At 38.3% G+C, this 17,790-nt stretch overlaps 1 protein-coding gene across 3 annotated transcripts in view; it reads left to right on the plus strand.

Annotated features, from left to right (window-relative positions):
* ITCH (itchy E3 ubiquitin protein ligase) overlaps positions 1 to 17,790 on the plus strand; it is a 151,890-nt gene that overhangs the window by 1,092 nt on the left and 133,008 nt on the right. For 2 of the 3 annotated variants that reach the window (XM_003411667.4, XM_064276000.1), the window contains exon 2: positions 3,088 to 3,164. The exons of the other annotated variant lie outside the window; for it this stretch is intronic. The gene's annotated coding sequence lies outside the window, so the exon portion shown is untranslated. The remainder of the gene's footprint in view (positions 1 to 3,087; positions 3,165 to 17,790) is intronic. 3 annotated transcript variants of the gene reach the window in all.

The following is a 17,790-nucleotide window of genomic DNA, read 5'->3' on the forward strand; positions in this document are numbered from 1 at the left end:
TGGGCACGGAAGAGTGGGATTTTTCTTTGGAAATTAAATGAGCCCTGAGTCAGTCAGCTACTCACTTATCTTTGCACTTAAATCAGTTCCTTTTGTATCTATTCATAATATAATTTGATTTTAAGTATGTAAATCCTAAACCAAACCCACTGCCATCTAGTCGATTTGGACTCCTAGCGACCCTATAGGACAGAGTAGAGCTGACCTGGGGTTTCCATCCCCCTCCACCTCCACGGAGTGGCTGATGGGTTGGAACCGCGACCTTTTTTGGTTGGCAGCAGAGCGCTTTAACCACTGTACCACCAGGCTCATTTAAGTATGTAAAGACAGTGTATTTCCACCCTCAAAATCTGCTAAGGACTTCTCAGCTGAAATAAAGTTCTCCCAGCACATCTGGTGAGAACCTGCACTGTGTATTCACAGGTTTACTCAAGGTAGAGTTACTTTGGTTTTGAGATCTAGAAATGAAGGTGGAAATTCAACAACTTTTTTAAACAGTGAGTGTAAGTTTTTTGGGATGTGAATCCAAAAAGAATTCTCCATCTTCAGCATACAAATCAAGTCAACTATGATATGGTATGAATTAAAAAACCAGTGCAGAATACTTCTTCAGCGTATTCTGGTTTAAACCATTTCTACATTCGTTTAAGAAACACGTTATTACACCTATTGGGAGAGACAGAGAAGCTAGTGGTTTTCAAGTTTGACTATTAGAATAATTAGAGAGGTTATTAAAAGTAGAAATTCCAGGATCTCACTTCCTCATTGATTTAGTAGGTCTGGGTTGGCCTCTAAGAATTGATTTTTAAAACATGCCTCAGGTAATTCTGATGGTCTTGGGAACTATTGATGTAAGCAATACTGTGGATATACAGAGGATAGCTCAAAAAACCTTGAGACAAGAGAGGAAGAAGTGACCACTTTTACCTGGGCATTGGCCAGAGAAGTAGGCAGGATCTTCCCCTGGACCTGAAGTTGGGTCTTTGATGATGAGGAGTATCACAGAGGTGGGGAAAAGGAAGGACAGGGCAGGCAGAAGAACTGCTTTAATGCTCTATCTAAGTGCAGAGAGTTGTGGAAGAAAAAAGGTAGAAAAGGAGAAGGTTGTGGGACATGTGGCCAGAAAGGTAAAATGAGTCACCTATGTGAAAAGTTCTAAGTATAATGCTAAAAAATATGAATTTTATGTTGATAGTAATAGGTACAGATTTGTAAACAGGGAAGGGTGTAAATGCATGTGTGATTTAGAAAGATTGCCCTGGAGATAAAAGAGTGAAAAGATGGGAGAGTGGCTGTTGCAGACTCTTGTTAGTAGCTGTCATCTAGTCTGTTTTGACTCATGGTGACCCCATGTGTGTATGCAGAGTAGAACTGCTCCACAGGGTTTTCAAGGCTGTGACCTTTCAGGAGCAGATGCCTGAGGTGCTTCTGAGTAGATTCGAACCACCAACTTTTCTGCTAGTAAATGAAAGATAACAAGGACTAACTTTGGAGAGAGGTTGTGGGGATAATCAAAGGATTGAATTTAACACTTTACTAGTGCAATATTGTTGCTGTATTTTTAGATGAGGCTTTTCTAGGTCTGGAGAAAGGACACGTTTTCTGTCAAAAGAACTTATTAATAAGTCTGAATAATATTGTCAGGTTACATACGTTAATAGTATTAGACTGAATTGTTCGTTAGTGTCTTTGTGAAATTAGAAAGAACCAGGTCAGGTGCAATTTGGAGGAGGACTTGGAATTTTAGACTTATATTTATGACCGTCAACAATATTGATCTAAGCTTGTTGAAAGAGATGTTTTCCCACTCTACAGAAACTTAGTATTTGAATTTTAGAGTTGGAAGAAATTTTAGAGATCATCTAGTTCACAGTGACAAATATATTTTGGCTTATAGGCCAACTCTGATTGGAAATAGCTGCCAGAAGCACTGTGTTGAGAATTCTAATCTTGTCGGTTCTCTGGGGATTGATTAGTGATGCGTCCTGTGGATTCAGTTATCTATGGGTGATACGAATGCCGGGTATATGCTATCCTTGGGCTAGTCCAACTTCTTAGCAAAAAGAGAACTAAAGAGGTTAAATAATTAACCTAAAACTAGTTAAGAGTCAGAGCTAGAACTTTAACCCAGGTTTTCTAACTCCCAGTCTGTTATTCTTCCGGTGTACTAAGGTATATACGTATGTGTGTGTATATATAAACTTTTTTTTTTCTAGAATGTGTTTCTTCACTGTTTAGACAAGAGTTTAACAAGGAACTTTGGCTTAGAAGTGGGTTGTTGTATTCATTCAAGAAATTTATGTTAGTACTGACAGGAATAAATCACCTGTCTTTTCTGCTTCCTTGTTCCTCACCTCTCTCTCAGTCTTGGGGTTTGGAGTTTGGGGTTTGATTTCATTTATATGAATTAAGACAAAAGTATATAGTTATTTTTCTATGTATGTATAGCACCTAGTCAAATTCTGGGCTGATATTAAGCGCTCAGTAAAGGCATGTTGATTTTTGTAGCTGTAGATGATACTGGCTTTGAGTCAATATAAATTAGTGAGGGGGTTCACAGAATTGAATTGCAGCATTCTCTGGTTGGGAGGTCGGTCCTCAGCTAAAAATGTTGGGTTGGAAACTAGCCTTAGAACTAGAGGCAGTTAACCGGAAGCTGTTCCTGCCTCCGTCTATGTCCAGTCTTGCGGTGCTTCATCCTTGGAAAACTGCTGCCAGCCCAGCTCTTTTGCTTCTCTTCAGAGCTGACTGTACCCAGATCCTTGGGATATTTTTTCTTTTCCTAACCCCAGGAGCCTCCAGATTTCTGGGGGCTGTCCTTACGGTGACCCCAGTAGGCAGAGTGTGTGTCTATATGGCCATCCTCATTTTTCCATGTGTCCGCCATACTCAGGTGGGCATCCTCCGTGCTATGACTTGTTTACTCCTCACTCATCCCCCCTCCTGCCTGCCTCCCCCATCAAAAATTATTTATCGCATCGAACTTGCTTTTAAAGACCTTGTGCTGTCAGATTCCCAAGGTCATCTCTAATCTGATGTGTTTAACTGTAGGAGCAATGTGTTAACGCACCCTCCTTCCCCTCTCAGGTAACATGCATGTAACAGTGGCCTTCTGGAGACAACGCCTTAACCCAAAGAAGTGACTCCAACAGTGGGAACTTCAGGTACGGTGTCGTTTTTGTGAGAGAGATTTGGGGGCAGAAATGGTGCAGAGAGCAAGTCCTGGCCACATAACTTGTGGGGAGGTATGGGGAGAGAGCAGTGTTGATGCTGGCTGCATCATTCGGTTGAAGACATAGGCAGTTTCCAGTTGGATCTGAAACCCACACCCTCGACTGCAAGGATTAGCCTGTGGGCCACACTGTGCTCTTAATTAAGTTTCCTGACTTTTCCCTTTTTCTGGCTCCCTTAGGTATACACACATACTTTTTCTACTTGTGCTGTTTTATAAGTATTTACCTTTATGTATACTTGTCCAGACATGTACGTATGTATGGTTAAGAAGTGAAGGAATTAAAAAGAAGGCAACACGTTGCAGTGGAAAAGAATAGAGGCCTTAAAGAAAAGTCCTGGGTTCTGATTTGATTCTGCCACTTATAAGCTGCGTAGCTTTTGGCAAGTCATTTAGCCTTGCTGGACCTCAGTTTATATATCTGTAAATAGATATATTGATTCTTGTTGCCTCCCTGGCATTGTTGTGAGGATCAGATATAATAAAACATACTAAATCTTTGGAAAAGAAAATGAATTCACAACTTCAGGTATTATCTAGATCCACAGGGTGGGAGAAGTTGGCAATAATAATGAAAAGGAAAACATGAGGACAGGACAGATTCACTTTAAAAGGTCGGGAGAGAGAAAAGGAAGAGTATTGGATAAGCCAAAACCAAAAAACAAAGTACAGCATGGAGAAAATCGAACAGAGAGACTAGGGAATGAGTGAATTAGAGTAGGTGAATCGGTAGGTGAGAAAGCTGAATAGGAAGAGAGTGATCTCATTCACTTGTCTAACCGTAACCGTGAAATATTAGTTGTCATTGTCATTACCACCTCCCTTCACATAAATGTCCAGTCCATACTTAGGTACTTATCTCCACTGTGAACATCAGTTTATTATTCATTCATCTCTGTGACCCTTTTGTGTTTATGTATTTGTTAACTAATTGCCATATAAATGCTTAGAGATCAAGGCTGTGATTTGCTCGTTATGGTGTCCCAGGCCAATGCTATAATGAAATGTGGGTTTAAGCTTTTTTTGATAATTATGGAGAGAAACGAAAGAGACGGTGGGGTGTTTGTGAGAGATACAAGGAAAGGAAGAAAGAAAGAAAGTAGGTAAACGATAAATGGTGAGAACAGGAGGCCTCGGAAGTTGATGAAGACATGAAAATGAAAAATAAGGAGAACATAAAAAGAAGGCAGAAAGAAGGCGGTGTTATCTGCAGTACAGGAACAAGGCAGCTTTTATTTCTTTGGTGGTGATACAATAAGTTAAAAAAAGTTAGGTTCTGGGAAAGATAATTCTCCATACCAATTATCTTTAAACTATTTCTCAAAGTATCCATTTCATCCTTAGCGTACAAAGCAGTTCGTTGTGGAAAGATAACTGGGTCAAAATTCAGGAGATCTTGGTTCTAGGCATGGTATTGTTTGTTATGTAGATCATGGGCAGTTCATTTTTTTTTTTTAAGTAATTTTTATTGTGCTTTAAGTGAAAGTTTACAAATCAAGTTTTCAGTCTCTCACACTAAAACTTATATACACCTTGCTACATACTCCCAGTTACTCTCCCCCTAATCAGACAGCTGGCTCCCTCCCTCCATTCTCTCTTTTCATGTCCATTTCACCATGGGCAGTTCATTTAGTAAATCTCTCTGGGCCTCACTTTCCTCACTTGTCTAATGAATGTATTGAATATGATCTGTCAGGTTCCTTCTAGTTCAGTCATTGTGCTTCATGTGTTGGCTCGCTAATTTTGTAATATTCAACAAACATTTATTAAGCCCCTGTTGTGTTAAAAACCCTTGCCTCAAGGATTTTGTGTTTTTTGTTAGGAAAACAAATTTGTTGGTTAGTAATTATCATAAAAAGTAAGATGGTAAGTGCTGTAATAAGGATTGCATTGTGTTGTAAGTTACTAACTTTGGATTTCTTGGTTCCTTTAAAATAAATACATGCTCAGTGCCTCCTCTGTGCAAGGCTCTGTGTTAAACATTGGAGGGACTTGTGCAAAGAAGCAGTCCCTGACCACAAGAAGCTTGTGATTTTTTTTTTCCCCCATGTCTGGGGACTGTTTACCATAACAGATAGATCTTTCTGTACCAGAAAAGAAGAATTTTCATGCTGTATCATCACTTTATGGTCTTAAACTAAGAATTCATATCAAATTTATCTCACTCCAGAAATATGTCTTGCTTTCTGAGAAAATAGATAACGTTTTATTGGGCTCTGCAACCTTTCCTCTGTCAGTCAGTTTCTTTTCAAGACAAGAAAAACACCAGAAATGCCATCTGCATTTAAGGGAGCTTTGGTTTGCTTTTTAGTAGTCCGTGCAAAGAAAGAGTGGGCTCTAAAGTTGATCACAAAGGAAAGGATGTTAGTCTGAAGGAATCATATTGTAGGGTTTAAGAATGTATAGATTGTCTGATCATGAATTTTGGCTTTACCAAATTTTGCCAGAATGACCTTGGCCAAATTGCTTAACTTCTTTTTGCCTTAGTTTCTTCATCTGTAAATTAGGAATAATAATTTATGTAAATATCCACTGGATTGAATGAGATAATGTATTTCTGCTTAGAACAATACCAAGCTCACAATAAGCCTTAAATGTTAGTTGCCATTACTGTCATTATCATCATTACAATCAATCTTGTCTTTCTTAAAATTATCCTCTCAATTCATTAATTCATCCAGTAAGCTTATCTAGAGTGAGCATTGCAAATTCACATGCCTGGAGGGCTAGGCGAGCCCTTTCAATCAGTAATGATAGATCAGATTGGGACTTAAGTAAATCAATGATTTCATGTCCCTTCTGCAGGGGTAGCTGTTAAGCAGTTTTTGCTCGCTTTTTCTTTTTCTGTTTTTTGAGGTTAATGCACATAACATGAAATTGACCATTTTGACCATTGGTTCACTATTGATCTAGGGGAATGTAGGACAAGTGTTGCCTGAGTATCTTAAACTTTTTTCTACAGAGAAGCTGGAAATCCAGATTTTGTGAGAAATCTTTATTTTTCAATGTTTGAGACTTAAGAATTCATATATAAACACTGCAGATGAACAGATCGTCCCTGTGGACAGAATTTGTCTTATGGGCTGCTGCTTTGCAGCATCTAGTCTGGGCTTGGACTTGACTTCCTCTGTATAACCTATGTTCCCTGCCCTCTGGTAAGGTAGTCCTTATCCACGTTAAAATTTAATACAGTTAAAGCAATACCTCGAAGCAGTCAGTGCTGAAAGAAGAGTATGAAGAATAATTATTAAGGGAGAGAGAAAATTTAAAACTGGGACTCAGGATGAGTGAAGGTACAGAGGCAGGAAGGGACTTGAGGTGGTGGTAGTACAGTGACTAGGTTACTTGGAGTTTAGTTCAAAAGGTTTGTAAAGGCCTAGTAATAGAAGAAAGCTTGGAAAAGATGTCAGTCGTCTTACTTTGGAGCCCTGGTGGCACAGTGGTGAAGAACTGCAGCTGCTAACCAAGAGGTCTGTAGTTCAAATCCACCAGCTGCTCCTTGGAAACCCTGTGGGGCAGTTCTGTTGTGTCTGTAGGGTCCTTATGAGTTGAAATCTACTCGACTGCAATGAGTTTGGCTTTTTGATTTCTTCTTACTTCAGGACAGTCTGGAACCATATTAATTGACAGGACAAAGATGGTATTTTATGAAGATTTGTTTGGCAGTATCAAGATCTACAATATTTTCTAGAGTTGAGAGGATCTAGAATCAGGCTAGGAAGGTGATAATGGGAATGGAAAGAAAGGGACAAAAACTTGTATAAAGAGACTGGGTCACCCTGTGACAGTGAGACTTCACAGTAGAGAGAGAGGGCCAATTTTGAAAGCTTGTTCCCCCATTCACTCTTGGAAAAACTGAGGTATGGATAATACTGTGTGTACAGGCTATCTATTGCATTTCATCTTGTGGATCTTCATTACTCTCTCAGCCCCAGTAACATCCTTAATGATGGATTACGTACAGTCTTATGATTTTCCAGCTTGGCTGCTAACCCTAAAGGTTGACAGTTCAGACCCACCCAGTGGCTCTGTGGGAGAAAGACTTGGTGATCTGCTTCCATGAAGATCATAGCCAAGAAAATCCTGTGCTCTACTCTGTCACGTTGAGTCGGTGTGGGTCAAAATTGACTCAATGACGTACAACAATAAGTTGAACAGAAAGAAAAGGAAGCACCAAAGTAGTTCAACTGCTTATCATGTTTCCAGTTTCAGATTTTTGATGATCTTAGTTAACCACTGATAAGTTTCATTTGACTTTAGTTTATACATGGAATGTTTGTGTTTACCAGGATTTGAAACACTGACAACTGTTTGCTCCTAGAAAAGATGTAGATGTTTGCTGCAGAAACTGACATGATAATTCATGATTTCAGAATGTTTAAAGAAATTGAAAATGTTGTAGGAAGGTAGAATGTGTTTATTATGTATAAACTGAGAGAATGATTTTTAGGATTTTATTTTCACCAGGCTTTTTGTTCTGTTTTATGCTTTGTCATGAAAATATTGTTGACATACATAGGGAAGTTATTCCTGTTCTTGTCTAAAATGCAAAACATTCTTAGTCTTTTTTAGCAAGTAAGCTCAATAGTGCGTTAGATATTCTTAATGCTTATACTATACGTGAAATATAGCGACATTTTCCTCATTCGTGAACTGAGCCTCTAAAAAGTACAGTCAGCCCTCTGTATCTGCAGTTTCCACATCTGTGGTTTCAACCAAGCATGTTCAGAAAAATTTAAAAAAAAAAAAAAAATTCCAAAAAGCAAAACTTGAATTTGCTGCACATTGAGCACTGTGCTGAATCCATGTGAGGGAAGTAATGTGTAGGCATACCCTGCTGTAGCCTCCCACCATTTCACAGATCCTCAGCCTCTAAGCAGCACTCGTTCGTGAGCATTGTTCGCCTCGAGTCTCCTTTATTCGTTTGCTACTTGTGTTGTGTGCACCCTTTGTAGCTGTGAAAAAATGGCTCCTAAAAAACCAATTAAATGGTCAGAGCAATCCCTCAAAGGCTAATCGTGAGGGAGTTGAGAAGAGCGAGAGGAAGGAGTTTTTAGGCTAGTAAGGGATGGCTCGCTGGTGTCACAGCCTCAAGAACTTAAAGATCATGGGAGAATCGGTATTGGCTGGTGAAGCAGTGTTCCCAGAAGAGCTCAAGAACCTCATAGAAGAGAAAGGCTACCTTCTAGAGCAAGTCTTCAATTGTGATAAAATAGCTATTTATGTAACATTTACATTGTATTAGGTGTTAACAAGTAATTTAGAGATGATTTAAAGTTTATTGGAGGAACTAAAGACACAAGGGAAAGAGTAGCCCAAAGGACTAATGGACCACAACTCCCACAGCCTCCACTAGACTGAGTCCAGTACAACTAGATGGTGTCCAGCTACCACCACTGACTGCTCTGACAGGGATCACAGGAGAGGGTCCCGGACAGAGCTGGCGAATAACGTAGAATGAAATTCTAACTCACAAAAAAGACCAGACTTTCTGGCCTGGCAGAAATTGGGGAAACCCTGAGAGTATGGCCCCCAGACACCCTTTTAGTGAGTAATGGAGTTGTTCCTGAAGTTCACCCTTCATCTAAAAATTAGACAGGCCTATAAAATAGAATGAGCCTAAAGGGGCACACTAGCTCAGGGGAAAGGACTAGAAGGAAGAAGGGGACAGGAAAGCTGGTAACAGGGAACCCAAGCATGAGAAGGGAGAGTATTGACTTGTTGTGAGGTTGTTAACCAATGTCATAGAACAATATACGTACCAGTTGTTTAATGAGAAGCTAGTTTGTTCTGTAAACCTTCATGTAAAGTACAACAAAAAAAATAAAGTATATGGGAGGATGTGCAAAGGTTATATGTAAATACTACACCATTTTATATAAGGGACTTGAGCATCCTCGGATTTTGGTATCTGCGGGGGGATGCAGGGTCCTGGAACCAGTCCCCTGTGGATACCGAGTAATGACTCTACACAAAGTTGCCACCATCATACAACAATAGGGTCAAATTGAGCTAAATCTAAATCTTATCTAATAGGGAAGGGATTTGTTTTGTTTTATTTTTGAAGGATGGACTAACCTAGTTTTTGAAGTTCATTTATTCTGGAAATTAAAAGACATTTTCAGCTGATTTATTTAATTATAGACCTGCTTTGGAAGTGGGAAGGAAAGTAACATAGGAGAGGTATTAGCTGCACTTGCTTCTGTGGAAAGTTAATAGTCAAACAGCAATCCCAGATTATCTCTTCTGTTCTTAGTTTTTTCGAGGCCTTAATTAAAAACTATATTCTGTATATATTGAAATGGAGAGAACCTAGCTGCTGTTGCTTTTCATTGTCCAAAATGTTGCTTACATTTATCTACTGTCAACTCCTCTTCCTTTGTCTTTGCCTTGGGGTTTATACTATTTTTTTTTTAATTGTGTTTTCGGTGGAAGTTTACAGTACAAATTAGTTTTTCATTCTAACATTTATACATATGTTGTGATATTGCTTGCAATCCCTATATTTTATCAGCACTCTCCCGCTTTCCCTTTACACCCAGGTTCCCCGTGACCATTCGTCCAGTTTTCCTGTCTTCTCATATTTGCTTTTGGGCAGGTCTTGCCCATTTGGTCTTGTATACTTAATTGAACTAAGAAGCAAGTTCCTCATGTGTGTTATTGTTCGTTAAATAGGCCTGTCTGATCTTTGGCTAAAAGATGGACCTTGGGAGTGGCTTTAGTTTTGAATTAGCACCATGTCTGGGGGCCATAGACTTGGGATTCCTCCAGTCTCTGTCAGACCAGTAAGTCTGGTCTTTTGTGTGTGTGTGTGAATTTGAATTTTTTCTATATTTTCCTCCCCTTTTGTCTGGGACCCTCTATTGTGATCCCTGTCAGAGTTATCGGTGGTGGTAACCGAGCACGATGTAGTTCTTCTGGGCTCAGGCTGGTAGAAGCTGTGGTTCATGTGGTTCGTTAGTCCTTTGGACTTAATATTTTCCTTGTGTCTTCGGTTTTCTTCATCCTCCTTTGCCCCAATGGGATGGGACCAATAGATGTATCTTAGATAGCCACTCGCAAGCTTTTAAGACCCCAAACGCTACTCACCAAAGTAGGATGTAGAGTATTTTCTCTATGAACTATGACCATGGTCCCCAGCCCTCAACCCCAGTAACTCTGTCCCTTAAGGTGTTCGGATGTGTGTAGGAAGCTTCTCTGACTTTGCGTTGGTGAAGTTGTGCTGACTTCCTGTATAGTATGTGTTGTCTTTCTCTTCATCAGAGTTATCACTTGTCTTCTATCTAGTTAGTGATTTGCCCTCCCTACCTCTCCAGTTCTTCTAACCATCAAGGATTGTTTTCTTTTGTGTGTAAACCTTTTCTTGGGTTTTTGTAATAGTGGTCTCATACAATATCTGTCCTTTTGTGATTGACTTATTTCACTCAGTATAATGCCTTCCAGATTGATCCAGGGTGTGAGATGTTTCGTGGATTCATCATTGTTCTTTATCATTATGTAGTATTCCATTATGTGTATGTGCCATAGTTATCCATTCATCTGTTGGTGGGCGTTTAGATTGTTTCCATCTTTTTGCTATTGTGAATAATGCTACAGTGAACATGGATGTGCATATGTCTATCCGTGTGACAGCTCTTAATTCCCTAGGATATATTCATAGTAGTGGGATTGATGGATCGATTGTATGGTATTTCTGTTTCCAGCTTTTTAAGGAGGTGCCATATCGTTTTCCATAATGGTTGTATCGGTTTATATTCCCACGAGCAGTGTATAAGTGTTCCAATCTCCTACAACCTCTCCAACATTTGTTATTTTCTGTTTTTTTGATTGGTGCCAGTAATGTCAGGGTGAGATGATAAGTGATCATAGTTTTGATTTGCATTTTTATAATGGCTGATGATCTGAACATTTCCTCATGTGTCTGCTAGCTGCCTGAATGTCTTCTTTGGTGAAGTGCCTGTTCATGTGTTCTGGCCATTTTTTAATTGGGTTATTTGTCTTTCTGTTGTTGAGGTGTTGGTGTTTTCTATAAATTTTAGAGATTAGTCTCCTGTCAGATGTGTCATTGCCAAAAATATTTGCCTAGCCTCTAGACTTCTACTCTTTTGGAGAAGTCTTTTGATGTGCATAAGTGTTTAATTTTTAGGAGTTCCCAGTCTAGGTTATCTTCTGCCGTTTATGCATTTTTATTTATGTTTGATAGTCTGTTTATTCCATAAATTAGGGTCCCTAGGTTTGCCCCTGTTTTTTCTTCCATAATGTTTATAGTTTTAGGTTTTATATTTAGGTCTTTGGTCCATCTTTTATTAGTTTTTGTGTGGTGTGAGGTATGGATTCTGTTTCATTTTTCTGCAAATGATATCCAGTTTTGTCAGCACCATTTGTTAGACTATCTCTTCCTCATTTAATGGATTTTGTTGCTTTGTCAAAGATCAGCTGCCCATAGGTGGATGGATTTACTTCTGGGTTCCCAATTCTGTTCCATCGGTCTGTGTGTTTTCACTACTGTGGCTGTATAGTAGCTTCTGAAATCGGAAAGTGTGATTTGTTCTTCAGTAGTGCTTATCCGGGGTCTTTTTTCTTTCCATATAAAGTTGGTAATTAGTTTTCCCATTTTTTTAAAGAATGTTGATGGAATGTGGATTGAGATTACATCTGTAGATCATTTTGGGTCTTATTGACATTTTCACAGTGTTAAGTTTTCCTATTCACAAACATGATATGTTCTCTAATAACTTATTTTGTATGCTGCTGCCCAGTATCTTTTCTGTTTCTGAGTCTACTAGTATTCTTCCTTCTTTCCTGTTGTTCACAGTAATGCTTAGAACTATTCTCTCCAATTTATAGTCCTTCGTTAAATGTTTGATGATGATAGGTTAAAAGTAGTAGGTGAAAGTTGGATGGAAACAGGAACTGTATTATTTTTCTCTAGTTTTGGATTTCTCTGTTTTTCCCGTTTAACTATTTATGTGGTTGGATATACATTTATAAAGGGTTAAGCTTTTAGGCAAATAAGTCCCTGTGTCATTTAAATTTCACTGGAGAGGAGGATCTTATTAAAAGAAATTGATTCTTCTCCTAGAGGTCCTGCTGTCTCTGTTTGCCTAGGAAAATACAAGTCTGCCTAAAGGTATCCAAACAGATTTTTCGTTTTCAGTGACTCTGAATGGAAAAAAAATCTATTTTAATAATTTCAGTGATTTATTTCTTACCTATTCATCGTATGATGATTTGGAATTTCTTATTCTGAGACTTGGCTACTTGTCAGAATTTTTCCCCCCCTTTCAGGAGAAGGGGTTGGGAGTGATCCTAGTCTTAGTATATATTTTAGTAATTTTGAAAAGGACCAAACCGAACAGGTTCAAGTATGGCAGTGACGTAAGTATTTTTGCTTTGTTTGTTTTATCCTTTTTTTTTTTTTTTTTTTTGGCTCTTTTATGGAACCATAGTTTTAAATCATGGAATTAACATTGAATAATAAAGCTAGAGAGATCACAAGTTTTTGGCCAAGTCTTGTATTTTGACCTTCAGATTGAATTGCTTGTCTTATTATTGAGTTGTAAGAATTCTTTGTAAATTCTGGGTAAAAGCCTTTTATTGGAAATGCATTTTACAGTCTGTTGCTTATCTTTTTCCCTTTTTTTTTAATTCTTATAAAAATATATATATAAGACAACATTTGCCAGCTCAGCATTCTTTTAATTTTCCAAATGGTGTCTCTTGAAAAGTAGAAGTTTCTCATTTTTATGAGGCTCAGTTTAACCTTTTTTTTTTTAATCGACTGTGTTTTTGGTGTCATATTCAGGAAATCTTTGCCGAGTTGGGAAATGTATTTAACTTTTCTTGATTTCTTTTTGTTTACCTATAAGAATAAATAAGATGTGCTGGCATTTTGCTTTGTTTGCCATAATATTTTTATGCAGTTCCTTCTTGGATTCAAAGCAGAGGAGTTAATTTTGGGAAAGCCTACAGATGTAAATTTGAACGTAGAATTGCCTCTGCTTTTATGATCCTGTTTGTTTCCTGAGTAAGTAGTAATTTATTTTCTTTTCAGTATTTAGGCTCTTGGTCATAGCTGATTCTCTCTCTGCCATTTTCTTCTGGGTTTTTAATACAACCTGACTAATGATGCTTTATGAGCTCCTTTTAAGAAAAATGTATGAATTTTGTTTATAAATTGTACGTCTGTGTTACTCAATAACTCATTAGTGTTGACTTCTGATTTACTTGATAATTCTTAATGTTTAGAGGTGATCTGAGATTTGTTGGAAGGATGGGTGATGATGAGTTATCAGGTCTTGTATTTTGAAGGGAATTCACGGGGTATTAAGAGATGGTCAGAAACATGAATTTCTTGGTAGCCAGCTAATTCAACTTTTTATGTAATTAGGTTATATCATTTCACACAAGCATTGTTTGCAAAAGAGCAATATATGTATTCCCAAAACAGTATACACCCATTCCTCACTTATTGACATGGTTGGGTTCCAAAGACCAGGTCATTATGTGAAAATTGGCATTATGCAAAAATGGAGATCCACCTCATCAGATCATTACATAACTGCCAGATTACATCATTATGTGACTGTCAAAATACATCATTACGTAACCGCCAAAACTGATAATCATGATCCAGCCAAGTGGAAACATAACCTTAAGCATCACAGCCAGCGTTACTCTCACCTTGCACCTTGGTGTTTCTTACTGCCAGACGTACATCGATAATGCACAAGATAGTCGGATAGTGGAATTTTTGCTATTGTTGTAAATGCAAAATGTCAAATGATGAGGTAGTTGATAAGTGAGGAGTGGGTGTATTTATTGTGACATGTTAAATCCTTCAAACTCTCTCAATAAATAGTCAGTCAAAGCCAAACAGGAGGTAACTTATAATAATAAATATTAAAATGTTTGTCAGAAAATAGATTGGGGGAATGGAAAGAAATTGCCTCTAGGAATACTAGGTACCTAGTTTAGTCCAGCAGATAAATGCTTTAAGTTAGGTCTTGCTGCCGATTTTCTTAAACTCTGTCTTTATACTGTTAAACCTTGAAAGTTGTAGCTTCCTGTTTTCCTCTTTGAATAAGATAATCATCTTTTAATGCATGTTCATTAGAATTCACTTTGGTAGCACACACTGATATATTTGGTGGGAAAATGGAAAAAGAGCTTTCAGTGTTGAGAGCCAAGATGTCATTGTTAGATGGGGGAATGGAAATGGTTCATAACCTACCTCCCTGTTTAGGGTACCTTTCTCCAATAAATAGGAAAGCAACTTTGCTCCATCTAGTGTGGGTTTAGTCTATTCTCTCTCTTTTTTGCCGAGAAATTAAAGTTATGGAAATGGTTATTTACAACTTCTCCCCACCTCGCTATGAGTCGGAATCGACTCGGTGGCACTGGGTTTGGTTTTTTTGGTTTAACCCACCTGAAAGAACTTTCATCCCTTTGCTGATTTTCCTAGTTACCCTTATGCCAAGGTCAGCTCCTTTGCTGTCATTAGCTATCATTTTAGAGAATGGGATCTAAAAATTGTTTCTTCTAGATGGTCTGTACTACTATGGCCCTAGGGAACAGGATCTAGTTTTCAACCCAGACAAGAACCATTATCAACTCCAAGGTTCTTTTTCCAACTGGCATGTGGCTACAGTCCATTCTTCACAGTAATGGCTGGTATATAGAATTTTTCAAAACAAAATCCTTTGATACATAGCTCTTTCACTTGAATACTGGTTTGGAAACTTGACTGAGTAGCCCTATCCAAGGGAAACTACTCAGTGTTTCCAATTAGTATGTATGACTCTTGTGTTTTAGTAAGGCTTTTTGAGAGTTTGACTTCATTAGGTTTCAGTTCTCTGAATACCACTGCGTTCTTTAGCTCTTTGAACTCTGTACTTTGTTTCATCAAGCGGTTTTTCCCCTTACTGTCTTTGTCTGTGTTCTGAATTGTGTGTGTGTCTGTGTGATTCCTTTTGAAAAATAATATAGGCCTGTATGAAATTGGAGCCTCCATGGCACAGTGGTTAAGAGTTCAGCTGCTAAACAAAAAAGGTCGGCGGTTTGAATCTACCAGGTGCGCCTTGGAAACCCTATAGGGCAGTTATGCTCTGTCCTGTCATATCGCTGTGAGGTGGAATCGACTCGATGGCAACGGGTTTGAGTTTTTTTTTTTTATATATATTATTTAAAGGTTTTCTAAGTCAAAATAGATGTGGTCTATAGAAATAACATTATGTTGGATATGTTATTTCTGGCTGCTAACCAAGAGGTCAGCAGTTCAAATCTGCCAGGTGCTCCTTGGAAACTCTATGGTGCAGTTCTACTCTGTCCTATAGGGTCGCTATGAGTCGGAATTGACTTGACGGCAGTGGGTTTGGTTTGGTTTTTTTGGTTATTTCTGAAAATAAACCAAGCAGTTTTCATAATTTCCCTACTGTTTAATAATTTGTCTGTAAATAGGATGCATATTTTTAAATAAGCTTAGAAATATAATTTGCTTGTTTGGTGCTTATGGGGCAAAATGTTACTGAAATAATCTCGTGAAGTGTGTTTATCCCTTTCCACATTTTTTTCCACTGCCTTTCAGGAAGATTTAAGGTTAATTTTTACCTCTGGTAATGTTTTAGCACCTTTTTTATATATTAGACATTCTGTCGCATTTCCCTAGCGTGATAGTAAACATTACTCAAACTAAATAAAAGTGTAAAGAATTGACCCTATTTTAAGTATTTTGTAACTGAAAGAGTAATCAGTAATAGATTATTTTAATATTGTACTAAATCTTAGATTCAAACTGATGTCTTCATATATTCAAGTCACAATGGTTTTCTGCATGAAGCTGTAGATTGCACATCACTATACTTGATTGTGAAGGCTTTTGAAAAATCACGTGTAAAAAGTCAGTTATTTTCAGTAGGACATTCACACTGCAGATGAATCCATCTCCTCTGTATCTTATGAATTTTAAAGGTGAAACATGGAGGCAGAGTTGAAATTGGCTTTCAGGTTGAGTGTCAAGGAGGAATATGTGAGGCAGATGAAAGAAGGGATAGATTATAAAATAAAAGGAACATTGGAAAAGATGGTGAGATATAAGGTAGAAGGGAGGTGCTAGAGAGGAAGAATGGGTTCTAGAGAGATACATACTATACACCCGGTGTAATTTGTAAAAACGTAGGGGTTGTTCCTCCTAAGCATGGTAGGTTGATACCTCAGTATGATTTTCTTTTCCTCTAGCATTTAGGCAAATAGTATACTTTGACTTTTGTGTTGGTTTTCTATTGCTGCTCAATAAATTATCCCAAAATTTAATGGCTTAAAATAACAATGATTTATTATCTCTCATAGTTTCTGTGGGTCAGGAACTAGGGAGTAGTTCTGGCTCAAGATCTCTTTCAGAGTTTTAGCTGTCAGCCAGGACTGTAGTCTTCTGAAGTCTTGACCGGGACTGGAGCATCCACTTCCACTGTGGCTCACTCACAGCTGGCAAGTTGGTGCTAGCTCTTGGTATGAGGCCTCAGTTCACCTCTGCATCAGTCTCTCCGTAGAGCTACTTGAGTGTCTTCATAGTGTGATGGCTGGCTTCCCATAAAGCAAGCAATTCCAGAGATCAAGGCAGAAATTGTATTACCTTTTGTGCCCTTGCTTTGGAAGTCACTTCTGTCATGTTCCATTGGTCACATAGATCAGCCCCAATTCAATATTGGGGGGGATTACATAAGTGTGTGGATTCCAGGAGGTGAAGATCATTAGGGACCATCTTGGAATTTGGCTATCATAGGTTCTAAACTTCTTGCAAGCAAAGAATTCAAATCTCCCTGTATGTTCTTTTTCTGTTTTAAATCCATCTGATTTGAAGGGTATCAGCTCTGCTTTTTTGCTCTGTTTTGCCTTGTTACAAATATGTTTTATGTTCACAAGTGTGGATTAAAAAAAAAGCCAAACCCAATACTATTGAGTTGATTCTCACTCATAGCAACCCTAAGTTACCCTTGAATAGTTTTCTTTTTTTTAATTGTACTTTAGATGAAGGTTTACAGAGCAAATTAGTTTCTCATTAAACAATTAATACGCATACTGTTTTGTGACATTGGTTGCCAACCTCACAACATGTCAACACTCTCCCCTTCTTGACCTTGGGTTCCCTGTACCAGCTTTCCTGTACTTTCTTGCCTTCTCGTCCCTGCTCCTGAGCTGGTATGCCCATTTAGCCTTGTTTTTGTTCTATGGGCCTGTCTAATCTTTGGTGAAGGGTGAGCCTCAGGAGTGACTTCAGTGCTAAGTTAAAAGGATGTCCAGGGACGATACTTTTAGGATTTCTCCAGTTTCTGTGAGACCAGTAAGCGTGGTCTTTTTTGTGAATTAGAATTTTATTCTACATTTTTCTCCAGCTCTGTCCGGACCCTCTATTGTGATCCCTGTCAGTGGTGGTAGCAGGGTACTGGTGGAGGCTGTGGTAGTTGTGGTTCATTTGTCGTTTGGACTAATCTTTCTCTTATATCTTTGGTTTTCTTCATTATCCCTTGCTCCATACGGGGTGGGACCAATGAAGTATCTTA

Source organism: Loxodonta africana, chromosome 24 (assembly GCF_030014295.1).
Source record: "Loxodonta africana isolate mLoxAfr1 chromosome 24, mLoxAfr1.hap2, whole genome shotgun sequence".
In the NCBI taxonomy this organism is placed as follows: domain Eukaryota; kingdom Metazoa; phylum Chordata; class Mammalia; order Proboscidea; family Elephantidae; genus Loxodonta; species Loxodonta africana.